Consider the following 17074-nt stretch of genomic DNA (forward strand, 5'->3'; position numbering starts at 1 on the left):
ATCGATGCATGCACCTAAAAAATTTTGAATAGTCTGCCTTAAATACAGATTTTGAATAGAAGTCTGTTGTTATCAATGGTGTTATGCCAGTTACTGTACAGAATTTTATGTACTGTATTTCTCAAAATTTAGTGAGCTCATTTGCAGAGAAGAACTTAATAATTTTCTGAAAGACATTATTTACAATTTCCTCAGCTAATTCTTGTTTGTTGAATCATCAGTGAAAAGAACTAGCTTTGCATCTTGATGAATATAGAGTGGCAAGTCATTAATATATATTCCGAACAACAAAGGATCCATGACTGAACCCTGTGGGACACTTCTCATACCTCCCCAGTTAGAGGACTCTGCTGATTTTTGCAGCCTATTTGTACTGTTTATTTCAACCTTCTGCATTCTTTGAGTTAAATACAAACTAAACTATCTGTGCAACATCCCACTCATACCACAATACTTAAGCTTATCTAGAAGAATTTCCTGACACACATGGTCAAAAGCTCTTGAGTGATCACAAAAAATACTAATGGATGATGATCAGTTATTCTGCAAACCAAGCTGACATTTTGTTAGTGCTTCATTTTTACAAATGTGTGAAGGTACTCTTGAATAAATTACTTCTCCAAGAATTTTGGATAAGGCTGTCAGAAGGGAGGCTGGGCAGTAGTTGTTAGAATCAGACCTAGCTGCTTATTTATATGATGGTTTAACAATAGCATATTTCAGTCTATTCGGAAAAATGCTGTTTCAGTGAGCTACTATGTATGTGACTGAGAATTCCACTTACCTTGGGAACAAGCTTTTAGTACTCTCTTGCAAACGCCATCATTTGTGTGTGAGCTGTTACTTTCGAGTGAATTTATGATTTTCCTAATTTCAGCACGAGAGGTAGATTGAATTTACGTTTTATCAAATGTTGTAGATTAGATACAGTTTTCATTTCATAGATCCAAAAATGAGATAATTCTTGTGGGTGTGAAACATGTCACACATGGAAAAATATAAAACATTTTAATATAATACTTACTACCCTGATCATTTTATCAGGAGATAGTCAAAATAGGTGAATACAGTACAGTAAACTGGAACTGCTAATATTTACCGAATGAATACACTGTTCTAAATAGTAAGTTTAATAAATTTATCATACACAGAAAACCTAATTATGACTGTTGTGACCAAGTACTATCAAGACTGAAATCTAACATACATTTTTACTTAAACTCGTCTAACAGTCCCTGTGAGGATATTAATCCATAGAGGAGCAGTTGCTTATCAAAAAATATTTCAAAAATAGTTTAAACCATGCTTTATCTGAAACAAAGTTTTAATGGTTGCTGGCGATTTATTTAAAATGTGTGTTCCTGAATATTGGACTCTTTTTTTCTGGACCAAGGTAAGTGGTTTTAGGTCTTTATGTAGATTGTTTGTTCTTATTCCTAAGCCGGCCGAAGTGGCCGAGCGGTTCTAGGCGCTACAGTCTGGAAGCGTGCGACCGCTACGGTCGCAGGTTCGAATCCTACCTCGGGCATGGATGTGTGTGATGTCCTTAGGTTAGTTAGGTTTAAGTAGTTCTAAGTTCTAGGGGACTAATGACCTCAGATGTTAAGTCCGATTGTGCTCAGAGCCTTTTTTTCTTATTCGTGTTATTGATACCACAGTTCGTACCATGTATTGACCTGTTGGTTCGAAATAGAGATATATTAATTGCAACAAATTTCACTAGGGAATAAATATGAGAAACAGTGGTTAGAATACAAAATCCCTTGAAGCGGTTTCTGCATGATATTCTTGAATTTACACCACAAATGATTCTTATTACACGCTCTTGCCTCTTCCATATACTGCCCTTCATTTTCTAATTAATAGCTGGATCCTGTTTTATCTACAACACTTATAATGGCTGTTAAAAATGTTTTCCATTTATTACTTTTTGTTAATATTTTCATTGAGTTTGATAGAAATACAGTCTTCCTTACCCATTTTCGTTTGAACAGTATCTGCATTTCAATTGTCCGTTGGCTGCAATGCCTTCCAGTCGAATTCGAAACATAATCTCTGATGTTTGTGTTGATGTCTGTGCTGAGGCTTGCCGTTTAAATTGAAAATATGTGGGAGTGATTGAGGGATGCTGTGCTTTGCTAGAAACTGCAGTAAGTACAGTTATCCAGCCTTCGCATTTTCATTCATTAGTTTGCCGCAAATGGACGATGTGTATGTGTGGACCAGTTTTTAGAAAAATGCCCAGCTTCAGAAATTTATGGGGAGAGGCAGATATTCTCACGGAAAATGTTTAATTTGTATTGGGAGGAAACATTGTTTTGAGAATCTGTTGTTGCGATATGTACAGAAAATAAAACTATACACCGATGTTGTGATATAGTCAAATTTCACATACAGTCCATCCGCGAAGAAAGTTCTGATAATCAATACAGACTTTCGATAATAAATATGGAGTACATAATCATCAGGTGTATAACCCAGTTTAACAGGATAGCATCGGGAGACCTTCCTGTTACATACCTCATAATTTCGAAATTAATCTTTCATTCTTTGCTCAGTATGCACAAAAGCTTGCAGTCGAAGCGCACCTGTTTCATACAAATGTAACCGCATAATTCCGTTTTCCCGCGGTAAGTAATTGTTTTTAGAAATAAAAAAAGTGAAACTAAAGTTTATTCTGCACGAGCTCGCATCAGCCATGCTTAATTAATCTGATTCAGAAGTGGTTTTAGATAAGTTAACAGTAAAATATCCCTTTTTCATTATAGTAAGTCAGCGGTGACCTAGGAGACGATTTTCAGGAAAATACATTGTATTGGGCTGTAAGAACTTGGTAGCTGGATGAAAACATTACCATATGGTGGTCATGACATGAAAACCGAACGTATTTCATTTGTGTAGCGTATAAGTAGTAATAATAATAGGAACCCATTAGTTTACTCATATTGAGTGACAAGGGGACGATCTGTAATAATTACTTAAGAGAAGGTGGTAATTTTAACCAAGATCGCTTTTAAACACTGTTTCTTACAAGCGATCCTGGCGAAGAGGTGCGCGTTCTCTCCAGTGATCGTGGTACCAATGGTAGCGTAAAATGTTTTTGCTGTAAGGTTCAAAGTAAGCGTTCATTAGGGCGGATAGGAAGTGCATTCATGTTATTTAGGCACAAGGAGAAGTAAAATGTTATATGCGTACAGCAGAAAGCTATGCAATCGCATTTTTTCGTCATTTTTGTTCGTTTTGGGCTCGTGATGTGCTTTTTTACTGTTATATTTAGCTTGTCCCCTCCCAAAAACCCCCCAATTTCCCGCGGTTATCCCGTTAGTTTGATTGTATTTTAGGAGGGAGATGTTGTCTTTCTTACAAGTATTTTCGTGTTTGTTGCCGTGTTTATGTAGTGACATCATAGGCGCCATATGACGCTTAGAATAGCCATTCCCGCTATATTGATGACGTCATGGGTCAGAGCAGACGGGTGGAATCGGACACATCCGTAATCCCTAGATATCAACTAAAAGACACAGTGGTATGTATAGTCACTTGCTGACATACAGGCAAATTAGCAGGCTAAGTAAGAAGCCGTGTGTGTTATACGGTACTGAAGATGGGATCAGCATTTGCAGAAGAGTACTATGTTGATTAAAGGATGTTATTTCAGTGTCAACTTCTGTAGTGTGTTACCAAACGTATGCTCAATTTTGAGAACGAAATAAGGGATGGAATAAGGATTTAACACCCCATCAACAAAGCACTAAATCAATGCACTGTACTGGTGATTGCAGTACACCAGGAACAAACCAGTGTGTGCTTTATTTAATGCCTCAATATACGTTTCTGTACAAATGATGTCTGTGGAAATACGTTCAGTTTCAATTAAGTTATAATTTACATAACATTGAATAATGTTTAACATCTCGGTTAATGGTTTGCACCCACTTTCTGAGCCAAAGGTACATTTGGTAGAGGCATTCATTCTAAAGTGTCATTATTGAGAAAAATCTATAACTTTGCCATTTATGTATACCATGAGTGCAGTCTTCGTCAGTCGGAAGACTGGTTTGGTGCAGCTTTCCATGTTAATCTGTCCTGTACAATACTGACAATATCGGCAGTACTGTTGCAACCTACATCCATTTGGATCTGCTGACTACCACTTACTTCTAATCTCTGGAAAAAGTGGTGTACTGTCTTGGAGATTGAATAATATTGTTCTTTTTTTGTTTTTCACAACACGATCAGATCAGCAATTCACATTGACATAACTGGTTCTTAGTAGCCAGTTGTCATTTTCAGACTTTCCAGGCACTTTCTGTAAGCAGTTTTTGTTGCATTGAAGACAGCATTTCTTAGAAAAGACTTTCCACAAACCAGTGTATTTGACATGCAGGGATTTAATAAAAACATTTGAATTTCATATGGGACATAATACAGACAAAATCTGATATTAACAGCATGAGTGCAGGTTTACTAGAATAGTGTCATTGTTGTGGCCTTCCGTCCAAAGACTGGTCTAATGCATCTCTCCATGCTACTACATTTTGTGCAAGCCTTTTCATCTAGAATAACTATTGCAAGCTACATCCCTCTGAATTGACTTACTATGTTCATCTCTTGGTCTTCCTTTGATTTTTACCCCACACGCTTCCCTCCAGTACTAATTTGGTGATCCCTTGATGCCTCAGAATGTCCTATAAATTGATCGCTTCTTTTGGCCAGATTGTACCACAAATTTCTCTTCTCCCCATTTCTGTTCAGTACCTCCCCATTATTTATGTGATCTACCCATCTGATCTTCAACATTCTTCTGTAGCACCACATTTCAAAAACTTCTCTTCTTTAAATTGCTTAATGTCCATGTTTCACTTGGCTCCACTCCGTACAAATACTTTCAGGAAGGACTTTGTGGCATTTAAGTTAACAAATTTCTCATCTTCAGAAACACTTTTCTTGCCATTGCCAATCTAAATTTTATATCCTCACTACTTCAACCATCAGTTATTTTGCTTCCCAAATAGCAAAATTCACTCACTTCTTTAAGTGGCTCATTTTGTAGTCTAACTCCCTCAGCACCACCTGATATAATTTGACTATATTCCATTATCTTCATTTTGCTTTTGTTGATGTTCATCTTGTATCCTCCATTCAAGAACTGTCCATTCGGTTCAGCTGCTCCTCAAAGTCCTTTGCCGTCTCTGATAAAATTGCACTGTCATTGGCAAACCTTAAAGTTTTTATTTCTTCTCCCAAAACTTTAATTCCTACTCCAATTTTTTCTGTTTCCTTTACTGCTTGCTCATATATACAGATTGGACAACATCGGTGATAGGCTACAACCCTGCCTCTCTCTATTCTCAACCACTGCTTCTTTTTCATGCCCCTTGACTCTTATAACCCATCTGGTTTATGTACAAATTGTAAATAGCCTTTTGTTCCCTATATTTTACCCTGCCACCTGTAGGTTTCGAAAAAGAGTATTCTAGTCAACATTGTCAAAAGTTTTCTCTCTAAGTCTACGAATGCTATAAACAAGGGTTTGCCTTTCCTTAAACTATCTTCTGTAAGTTGTAGGGTCAGTATTGCCTCATGTGTTCCTAGATTTCTCCTGAATCCAAACTGATCTTCCCCGAGGTCGGCTTCTAAGAGATGTTCCATTCTTCTGTAAAGGATTTGTGTTAGTATTTTGCAGCCATGACTAAAAGTGTTAGTTTGGTAATTTTCACAGCTTTCATTCCATGCTTTCTTTGGAATTGGGATAGTTATATTCTTGTTTAAGTCAGAGGGTATTTCATCTGCATCATACATTTTGCTCACCAAATGGAAGAGTTTTGTCATGGCTGGCTGTCTCAAGGCTATCAGTAGCTCTGTCAAATTCTTCCCGCAGTATCATATCTCACTTCTCATCTTCCTCCACATCCTCTTTGATTTTCATAATATTTCCCTCAAGAGCCTGTCCTTTGCATAGACTGCCTACATACTACTTCCAGCTTTCTGCTTTCCCTTCCTTGCGTAGGACTGGTTTTCCATCTGAGCTCTTGATATTCATACAGGTGGTTACCTTTTCTCCAAAGGTCTCTATTTTCCTGTAGGCAATTTTGTATCTTATCCCTAGTGATACATGCTGCTATATCCTTACATTTGTCCTCTAACCATTCCTGCTTAGCCATTTTGCACTTCGTGTCAGTCTCATTTTTTAGAAATTTGTATTCCCTTTTACCTGCTTCATTTGCTGCATTTTTATGTTTTCTCCTTTCATAAATTAACTTCAATATTTCTTGTGTTAGCCTAGGGTTTCTACGAGCCGTTGTCTTTTTACCTACTTCAACCTGTGCTGCCTCCACTATTTCATCTCTCAAAGCTATCCATATTTCTTGTATTGTATTTATTTCCCTTGGTTTTGTCAGTCAATCCCTAATAGTCCCTCTGTAACCCTCTACAATCTCTGGTTCTTTCAGTTTATCCAGGTCCCATCTCCTTAAATTCCTGTATCTTGCAATTTCTTCAGTTTAGGTTTGCAGTTCATAACCAATAAATTGTGTCCAGAGTCCACAGCTGCCCCTCGAAATGTCTCAAAATTTGAAATCTGGTTCTTGAATCTCTGTCTACCTATTATATAATCAGTCTGAAGCATTCTGGTGTCTCCAGGTTTCTTCCATGTATACAGCCTCCTCTCATGATTCTTAAACCAAGTGTTAGCCATGATTAAATTATGCTCTGTGCAAAATTCTACCAGGCAGTTTCCCCTTTCATTTCTTTACCACAGTCCATGTTCACCAGCTACTTTTCCTTCTCTTCCTTTTCCTACTATCGAATTCCATTCCCCCATTAAATTTTTGGCTCCCTGAACTACGTGAATAATTTTTTTGATCTCATCATACCTTTCTTCAATATCTTCCTCATCTGTGGAGCTAGTTGGCATATGAACTTGTACTACTGTGGGGCATGTGGGCTTTGTGTCTATCTTGGCTACAATAATGCGTTCACTATGCTCTTCATAGTAGCTTATCCATGTTGCTATTTTTTTACGTACTCCTGCATTATCCTTATTTGATTTTGTATTTATGGCCCTGTATTCACCTGACCTGAAGTCCTGTTCCTCCTGCCACTGAACTTCACCAAGTCTCATAATATCTAACTTTAACCTATCCATTTCCCTTTTTAATTCTTTCTAACCTACCTGCCCGATTAAGGGATCTGCCATTCTACACTCCCATTTGTAGAGTGCTAGTTTAGTTTCTCCTGATAACGACGTGCTTCTGAGTAGTCCCCGCCCAGAGATCTGAATTGAAGACAATTTCACCTCCGGAATATATTACCCAAGAGGATGTTGTCATTATTTAACCTTACAGTAGAGCTGCTTTCCATCGGGAAAAATTAAGACTCTAGTTTCCCCTTGCTTTCAGCCATTCTCAGTACCAGCTCAGCAACGCTGTTTTCATTGATGTTACAAGGCCAGATCAGTCAATCATCCAGACTGTTGCCACTGTAACTACTGAAAAGGCCACTGCCACTCTTCAGGAACCACACATTTGTCTGGCTTCTCAAGAGATATACCTCCATTGTGGTTTCACCTACGGTATAGCTATCTGTTTTGCTGAGGTGCGCAAGCCTCCCCAGCATTGGCAAAGTCCATGGTTCCTGGGAGGGGCGGGGGGGGGGGGGGGTGAGACTGAGACTGGAGTAGTGTGACACATAACAAACTTTAGGTTGGGCAAATCTGAGTAGAAATACTGAGTAAAGGCTACCGACAAAAAAAAAAGGAAACAAGAAAGAAAGAAAGAAAATGATTATGGTGTTGAGACATGGAGAGATGAAAGAAGGTGGAATAACAGAAACTAATTGATATGACTGAATGATTAAATGACAAAGCAGTCCAGAAAGAGAATATGCAAAACCTTGCCTAGTTGATCTTTCCTTACACTTAACTTGCCCTCTTCCATTCCTCACTTCTCTTCCTCATTATTCTCTGTTTCCACTTTTAATAAGTGGATTCAAATCATTTTATTAAAAAAAAAGTATTATTACCATTTTATTGGTATAGGCCTGCCTATTACCATGCATTGTATTTGGTGTGTTATGCCCTACCCTGACATTTCATTGCGCTCTCTCTCTCTCTCTCTCTCTCTCTCTCTCTCTCTCTCTCTCTCTCTCTCTCTCTCTCCCACTTCGATGTTGAACTGTTAAGTCACCTTCCTTCCTTTCTTGCTAACCTACCTTCCATGCCATATGTGCTATTGATAGCTTCACTGGTATCTGATTTAACTTTTGTTGGTTGGACCACAATTTTCACTGTGTCTGTTTAGTGTGGCTATTTCATCTTACATAATTTGATGGTAATCACCTTTGTCTATCTGAGATGAAATCAGCTGAATGAGTGGAAATCTGTTTCCAGGCACACACACAGACAGCAGTGACGCTCAAGGTGTTGGATAGAAAAACCTTTCACTTTTTTTGCATTTGAGAAGGTGCTATGAAGAAGCAGAATCAACAGTAAGTTGCAGCAAATTTCTTCATTACTCTTTTTTTGTTGTAAAAGAAGTTAAAGATCAAAGTATTTAGTTTTATTTTGTCAGAATGACAGACTACAACCTATGTTCAATAAAAAAATTAATAGTTGCTAGAAGTTTTAAAATAGATGTGTTATGTGCATGTACTTTATTGGTGATTTTTCTTAGCCACCTCAGGAGGCATTCATTATAGTATCACAAGAGTATGTCAGTGAATTATGGCACATGGTAATTTTTTAATGTCGTGGAATCACACAGCTTATATCTATAATTCTTTTTTTCTATACAACTTGTAATGTAATTTTTTGGTGTACAGGGGGCTGAAGTAATGACGGGAAAACTGAACTGTTTGTTGTGTCATCAGGCAGATAGCACATGAATTACCAGATGTGATCCAATAAACTCCAAGTAAGTGTAACTATGTAATTGCATCAGAAAAGGGCACAAGTAAAATAACGTGCTTGAAACATGATAAAAAAAAGAGAAAAATTAATGAATATAAACTATTAATGTATACCATTTCATATAAATGACAAAAGAAGACCTACCACACATAGTAATCAGTATTCTGATTGGTTGGTTGCAGCCCACCCCAAATTCCTCTTCATTGCCATCCTCATCATCTCACAGTATCACTTGCAACCTTCATGTTCAGTTATCTGTTGGATGTATTCCAATGTCTATCTTCCTCTACAGTTTTTACCCTCTATAGCTACCTCTAGTGCATGGAAGTTATTCCCTGATATCTTAACATGTGTCCTACCAACCTCTCTCTTCTTGTTGTCAGTGTTACAATATGTTCCTTTCTTCACCAATTCTGCGGAGAACCTTCTCATTCCTTACCTGTCTCTTAACACTTGAAATGTATGTTCCCACCAAACAATCCACTGCTTTACTAATGAATAATGTTTAAAGTTCAGCTAAATTTCTACAGCAGTAGTTTTTCTGTGAGCAAGACTTATCACATTGAATCAGACTATGTCAGCATGGCACAAGCAGTATTTGGTACTTGAGCCTCAATGATGTTTTAATATCAGTACATATGACACACATGTGGAGTATAATGATGACATTTGGTATTCCACTACAAAATATTGTTTCAAGGAAACATATGATGGTCATACTGCTGGCTAGGATGGAACGGAGTCTCGCAGTACCATTGCCAGTCAGAAACCCAGTTTAACACCAACTATGATAGTGAAGATAAGTCTGCATTATAAAGTAGAATAGTACCCCTTAACTGGTGTTCTCGTCATTGAAAACACATTGAGCAATTAATAAATGAAATTACATATAATCCAGCAACAATAATTCGAGGAAAAATTTCATATTGTGGTTTGATAAATAAATGTGTAGTTTTGTGCATTACTAAGGAAGTAAATATGTATTTACCACTTTTATCTATAATTACCTCACTTTTAGTAGGACATTAAACTGTCACAAAGCATTTTTGAATAGGCTAATAGCTTTGTAAATTAAAATTGGGTAAAACCATGAAAATCTTAAGTTTGTTGTTGTAATAATTTTACATGTTTTACAGTTAAAAGCATACTTTTCCAAGGAACTGTGAATGTGGAAGAAAGAGCACAATGTGTATGGAGTTCTTATTCCAAGAAACTTCCCCACTGTGAAGGATTCTGTAGTGTTCATTTTGTGGATTACCTGGAGCATTTCATTTTGAAATAGTTTTCAGTTTTCATCATTTCTTGTATAAAACTGGTAACTTTCTCCTTAAAAATGTCACTTCAAATTTAATGTCATAACTGTTGCCACATTTTTGATATTGAACACCATAAAACACGAGTGTGTGTATTCTGTAGGGCTTAAAGTGTGAGAAGACAAGGACAGTTTTTATGGACCTGTTCTTCTTTGCAAGCTTTTTGGGTCTAACATGATTGTGAGCTATTAACTGTCTCATGGGAGCTCACAGACTTCATTTTCATTTTTTTCCACAGTCTATTTTTGTTTAGTAACAACTTGTGGATTTGTAACATAAACTTTCTTCAGTGTTTGGTTTTTTTATGCTCTAACAGCAGTCATGTGTGCTGACTGAATAGTGGGATGCAAAACAGAGAACAGAGGAACATGAGTGAAGGGAGAGACCACATTGAAACTTACTAAAATGTCAGTTAATTAAATTCAGTTCCTCTAACAGAGATGTGAAATCTGCCGAATTCATAATGTGATGTTAACACTGACCTACTAGTGGGCTCAATGGAGTAGCAAGATGTGTTCACCTGTTGAAGTATTGGAGGTTTTTGTGGTGAACACTTGGCTACATTCCTGTAAGTCGTTTGACATAGAGTACATGAGGGGAAACTAATGTTTCACAAGTGAGAGATACTTATTTTGCCTGTTGCACTGCCTTGTTTTCTATTTGACCCCTACCATGTGTGTATGTTGCCTTATAGTTTCCACTACAAATTTTCCATTTTCTATGTCATTCACTGCTCAGCGGTTACCTGTTCAAAAAGTAATACTGAGGTCTGAAGAGATGAAATTGTTATTTAATGGTTTAACAAAGCCTGAACTTAAAATTATTTCTCTTGTTTCCGATTTTTATGTTCAGATAAGTATGAGGATTATTTGGAAAGTAAGGCCTGTTTTCTTGTGAAACATAAACCATCACAGATTTTTCAAAAATTTTTATTTAATTCCTTACATGTTTATGTACTTTTCTATATAGTTTCCATATTTGTTTAAACATTTGCCATAACACTCTACAAGCTTTTCTATACTTAAGTCATAAACACCTGCTGCCTGCGAGGATTGCCAATCTGTAACTGCTTCTTTCACCTCATTGTCTGTTATGAAGTGCTTGCCACTGTGAAATTCCGTTAGGTAACAGAAAGAACTGAAAATTGCTTGGTACCAAGTTGGGGCTGTACAGTGGGTGGAAAATGTGTTCCCAGACATCAGAAGGCCAAGTCACGTATTCTGTATTACACATAGAAGTTTAGTGAGGGTCACGCAGTTAAGTGGCTGCATTTATTGTTGACCTTGCTGCATAAACTCAACCAACAAGATCCCATGTCAACCCCAAAACAAGATTGCCACAAAGTTGCATGTTGAGATCGTCTGCTTGGCCTGACTTTGACTGGTGATGTCATGTGATGGCATTCCATTGACTGGCATTTAGACTCTGGGGTTGTGTGAGAAACCCATGTCCATCCCCTGCGACAGTGTTCTGTAATTATTTATCATCTTCCTTATGATAACAGTCCAAAACCTCAGAATACAAACCTTTCTTCCCATTTTGTGTCTCTCAGTAAGCAGCATGGGAAATAAACATTCACAGAATTTGTGAAATTCAACGTTTTTGAAGACAATTTTGTGCTAAGTTAGTCTGCCTACAGTCAAATACCAATACTAAAGTTGAAATTGTGAATAGCCGGTCTTCACGAATCTTTTTGTCCATGGCTTTGACTAAATCTTCTGGGATCACTGATGGTTGATCTAATTGCAGTTCTCTCATGGACATGTTGCCGTGTCTTAAAAGCTCTCAACCACTTATGCACCTAACTGTTAACCATCACATTGGCACCATACTTATGTCAACGTAGTTCCACTGATGCGACATTCCTTGCTGTCAAACACGAAATCACTAACCGTATTTCTCAGTCAGTGGGCTGATCAGTTATTTTAAACATTTTGAACTGCTTTATAAACAGCACACTGAAACAAAACTAATCCAAATGGTGTCGTTTGATGAGCAAGAAAGTCAGGAATTGGTGTGTATGCGATTTTCACTGTTTGCTCAGCATTTGATGAGCTGTTTTCTGAATGATCCTCGTATTTAAGTAGTTTTAATATTGATGAAAAATGTTTTAATGCAGGTTAATTAAAATAGCCTATTATGGTGGTTTATGTTAATTTATATGTTGGAATCCAGAGAAACACCTTAGCTGTAAGATATAGTAAGTTCAAGTACTGCCTTCAGAAGACGCTCGCAAATATCATCTTGCAGTCCAAATTTGGTTTTTCTGTGGTTTTAAAATATCATGTAAGATAAATGCCAAAATAGTTTAGAAAGGAAGCTGTTAATGTTCTTACTCAATCTGAGCTCGTGCTGTGTGTATAGAGACTCCATTCTGAAACACACATTTACCTCAAATCTTCATAGCAGTATAACAAAGTAATATTATCTATGTCATAATGTTTTTCCATTAATATGGAATAAAAGATCAGGCATTCATCTCCTTTAAACATAAATGAAGCAAGCTTTTATGAAGGTGTACGGGATTTTGTTATCTTCAAAATCCTAAAATACACCTAGATTTAAACCAGTGGGCTTCTCCCTTAGGTAGATTGCCGGCAGTCTCATCCAACTGCTTTCAGCATACCCCACCTCGCCACACTCGCAATTTATCTTTTGAATTAATAACATAGTTCCACAGAGCAGAATATAGAATACTCACCACCTTCTCAGAGAAAAATAAAGTAAAATGTGGTTGGTGCTCTTGTAGCTCAACTGTAGTTTGTAGTTTCATTTAGGAACTGGTGAGTTTCATTTCATTCCAAGCTCTGTCCAGTGTGGAGGGTGATGCAAACTCAAGAATGGAGTGAAACTGCAGAAGAAAATAACTGCAAAGCCAGACTTAATTATTGTTGGTTGGGTTATTGAGAGACGTAAAGAAGCATTGAAAACACGATAAACACTGTTATAATAAGGAAAGAAAAATACAGTGTAGATATCAATGAACCAGTCACAAAAAAGCTGCAGCCCCAGAGACATCAGCTGAGAAAGAAGCAAATGACAGCTTTGGACAATGCTAGAAAGGTTCTGTTTAATACATTAAGCATGAAATAAGCATTTGTGGATTTGATAACTGTGTGTGTGTGTGTGTGTGTGTGTGTGTGTGTGTGTGTGTGTGTGTGTGTGTGTGTGTGTCCTCACAAAAATTATCTTTCTACATGCTGTAAATTTTAATCTTATGCAGCTCTAAAATTCACTGAGGTGACAAGTCGTGAGATATCTCCCAGTATTGTGTCAGTCCGGTGTAGTGCTGCAACTAGACGTGGCATGGACTCGACAAGTTCTTGGAAGTCCTCTGCAGAATATTGAGCCATGCTGCCTCTATAGCTGTCCATAACTGCAAAAGTGTTTCTGGTGCAGGATTTTGTGCGTGAACTGACCTCTTGATTATGTCCCATAAATGTTCGATGGCATTCATGTTGGGTGATCTGTGTGGCCAAATCATTCACTCAAATTGTCCAGAATTTTCTTCAAACCAATCGTGAACAGTTGTTGCCTGGTGACATGGTACATGAATGGCTGCAAATGGTTTTCATGCAGCCAAACATAACAATTTCAAGGCAATGATTGGTTCAGTTGGACCAGGGGACCCAGTCGTTTCCGTGCAAACATAGCCCACACCATTATGGAGCCACCACCAGCTTGTGCAGTGCATTGGTAACAACTTGGGTGCATGACTTCATGGAGCTTATGCCTCAATTGAACCCTACAGTCAGCTCTTACCAACTCAAATTGGGGCTCATCTGACCAGGTCATGGTTTTCCAGTTGTCTATGGTACCACCGATATGGTCATAAGCCCAAGAGAGGTGCTGTTAGCAGGCCACAGCCCATTAATGCCAGATTTTGCCACACTGTCCTAACAGCTTCGGTCATCATATCCTCGTTGATTTCTGTGGTGGTGCTAGTCTGTTAGCACTGACAACTCTGTGCAGATGCCGCTGCTCTCGGTCATTAAGTGAAGGTCATCAGCCACTGTGTTGTTTGTGGTGAGATATAATGCCTTAAGTTTAATATTCTTGGCACACTCTTGATTCTGTGGATCTCAGAATATTGAATTCCCTAAAGAGCCATGAAAAGGAATGAGTCTAGCTCCAACTACCATTCCATGTTCAGTGTCTGGTAATTCCTGTTGTGCAGCCATAATCATGTTGGAAATGTTTTCTCGTTAATCACCCGAGTTCAAATGACAGCTCAGCCAATTCACTGCCCATTTATACCTTGCATAAGCGATGCTACCACCATCTGTATATGTGCATTTCACTATCCTATGACTTTTGTCACCTCAGTGTACAGTTTTCAGTCACTTAGCTATTAATGCACAAAAAGATATTAATTAATTAGTCAAAAGATATAGTATGATGATGGAAATTTCAGCAGATAGTGATGGGTGTAACCTTTGATATAACTGTCATCAGATGAATTCTTGACTTCATGCCAACTATTAGCGAAATAAAAGTTAGTGATGGCATTTCTGGGGCAACATATTCGTGCCTGTTTGTAAACACTGAATTACTGTTGCATGCAGATATGCTGAATGATTTTATGCCAAATTCCTGTAAATTTATGTTAAAAAAGACAGTAGTCTCAAGGATGATGTCAAAATGATCTTTACAGCTTGTGCACTAGCCATCGATTTACAGTGAAATAAGATCTTCTGTCAGGTAAACTATAAACACAACAAACAAATAATAATCTAATTTGTACAATGGCCTTGTCCAGAAATCCTGGTTGGGAGTTAACCAAACAGACATATTTTTAGCTAAAGATTCAGTGTGAAACTAAACTGATTTTAAAGTCAGAGACAATAATGAAAAAATTTCCTGCAGTTGGGTAATTGCTTTACTGTCACCTCGTGTATTGGAACTCATCCAGAGGCTTGCGAGTAAGAGTGCATTCTGCACAAGTGATACTTGGAATCAGTCACGTAGTAAACTCTGACATAAATTACATAATGTTGACTGTGTCAAAGATCCACATTTTAGCACTGTACAGCTCTGCCAAAGAGAGGTAGATTAGATTTAATTTCTAAAAATGCTGTCCTTCCTCAGTGTGGAGATTGACTAGCCAGCCAGAAAGTGGAGAGACAGTAACAGAGTCTGGTGACATCCACAGTTGTATGTAGTGAGAACTACATCCGAAGGGAAAAGTTTAATAAACTACAGGCCAATGGCCACTGCCCCAGTTGCGTGGAAGAAAGTACTCACTGTCCCTTTCTGAAACAGAAGGGATATATACAACTCCGAATGTCTCCCTCGATATTTCCTACCCAGGCTGTGTGGAGGGGTGTGAAATGCTTCAAAGAATTATTATTGCTGCTTCACTTTGTTCTAAAAGTTTGGGGTCTTGTCACTTCTGTTGTGGCCTCGGAAAGTGCCACGTAGACCTTCCCAATCTGATCTTGCTGAATACAGCCATACACAAGGCATATCAGTGAACAGTATTATTGGGTTTTAAGGGTGTCAGCTCATTCTATTGTGATCCATTTTTCAAGCCTACACATTTACAGTAAAGAATAAGAGATGTTCTGACAATGTGTTCCAATAAAATGATGTCCTAAAATGGAGTATTCCTAAGTGTCACTTTCTTTGCAAGTGCTGTTAACAGCAAGACATCCACAGTTAGAAAGCCCAGTAGAATGAATCTTGCTTTTGGGCAATTAGTGTGTGTACTACTCTCCTCTACCCCTACTCATCAGCTACAGATGATTTGACACCAATAGTTGAATGGACAGCCTTTAGATTTATTGTGGAACTGAAATTTAGGGGATTCCTTTCAGTACTCGTGTGGATGAGTTCACAATTTCCATTATTCATAATCAGGTGCCACTTTTTGCACCATACCTTATCTACAATGTTGTGCAGTTGGTTTTGATCATCCGATAAAAGATGACTTAAAAAGATGGTACATTGCAGCATCATTTTGGTCTTATGTCAAAGCGGTAGGTGGATCAAAACAAAATGTCCAGACACTCTGTGACCAAATTGGTACTGAAACAGAGGATGACAGACTAAAGGCCGAAATACTAAATGTCTTTTTCCAAACCTGTTTCACAGAGGAAGACTGCACTGTAGTTCCTTCTCTAGATTGTCGCACAGATGACAAAATGGTAGATATCGAAATAGACGACAGAGGGATAGAGAAACAATTAAAATCGCTCAAAATAGGAAAGGCCGCTGGACCTGATGGGATACCAGTTCTATTTTACACAGAGTACGCGAAGAAACTTGCCGCCCTTCTTGCAGCAGTGTACCGTAGGTCTCTAGAAGAGCATAGCGTTCCAAAGGATTGGAAAAGGGCACAGGTCATCCCCGTTTTCAAGAAGGGACGTTGAACAGATGTGCAGAACTATAGACCTATATCTCTAACGTCGATCAGTTGTAGAATTTTGGAACACGTATTGTGTTCGAGTATAATGACTTTCCTGGAGACTAGAAATCTACTCTGTAGGAATCAGCATGGGTTTCAAAAAAGACGGTCGTGTGAAACCCAGCTCGCACTATTCGTCCACGAGACTCAGAGGGCCATAGACACGGGTTCACAGGTAGATGCCGTGTTTCTTGACTTCCGCAGGGCGTTCGATACAGTTCCCCACAGTCGTTTAATGAAGAAAGTAAGAGCATATGGACTATCGGACCAATTGTGTGATTGGATTGAAGAGTTCCTAGTAACAGAACACAGGTTGTCATTCTCAATGGAGAGAAGTCTTCCGAAGTAAGAGTGATTTCAGGTGTGCCGCAGGGGAGTGTCATAGGACCGTTGCTATTCACAATATACATAAATGACCTTGTGGATGACATCGGAAGTTCACTGAGG

At 38.1% G+C, this 17074-nt stretch overlaps 1 long non-coding RNA gene across 1 annotated transcript in view; it reads left to right on the forward strand.

Moving 5' to 3' along the window:
* The first annotated feature begins 2039 nt into the window (after nt 1–2039).
* Nucleotides 2040–17074, forward strand: part of LOC126469555 (uncharacterized) — a 58590-nt gene continuing 43555 nt past the window's right edge. Inside the window, exons 1-3 of the long non-coding RNA XR_007586012.1 lie at nt 2040–2150; nt 8390–8487; nt 8821–8912. This is a non-coding gene — a long non-coding RNA (uncharacterized LOC126469555). The remainder of the gene's footprint in view (nt 2151–8389; nt 8488–8820; nt 8913–17074) is intronic.

The sequence above is a fragment of the Schistocerca serialis genome, chromosome 3 (assembly GCF_023864345.2).
Source record: "Schistocerca serialis cubense isolate TAMUIC-IGC-003099 chromosome 3, iqSchSeri2.2, whole genome shotgun sequence".
NCBI lineage: Eukaryota > Metazoa > Arthropoda > Insecta > Orthoptera > Acrididae > Schistocerca > Schistocerca serialis.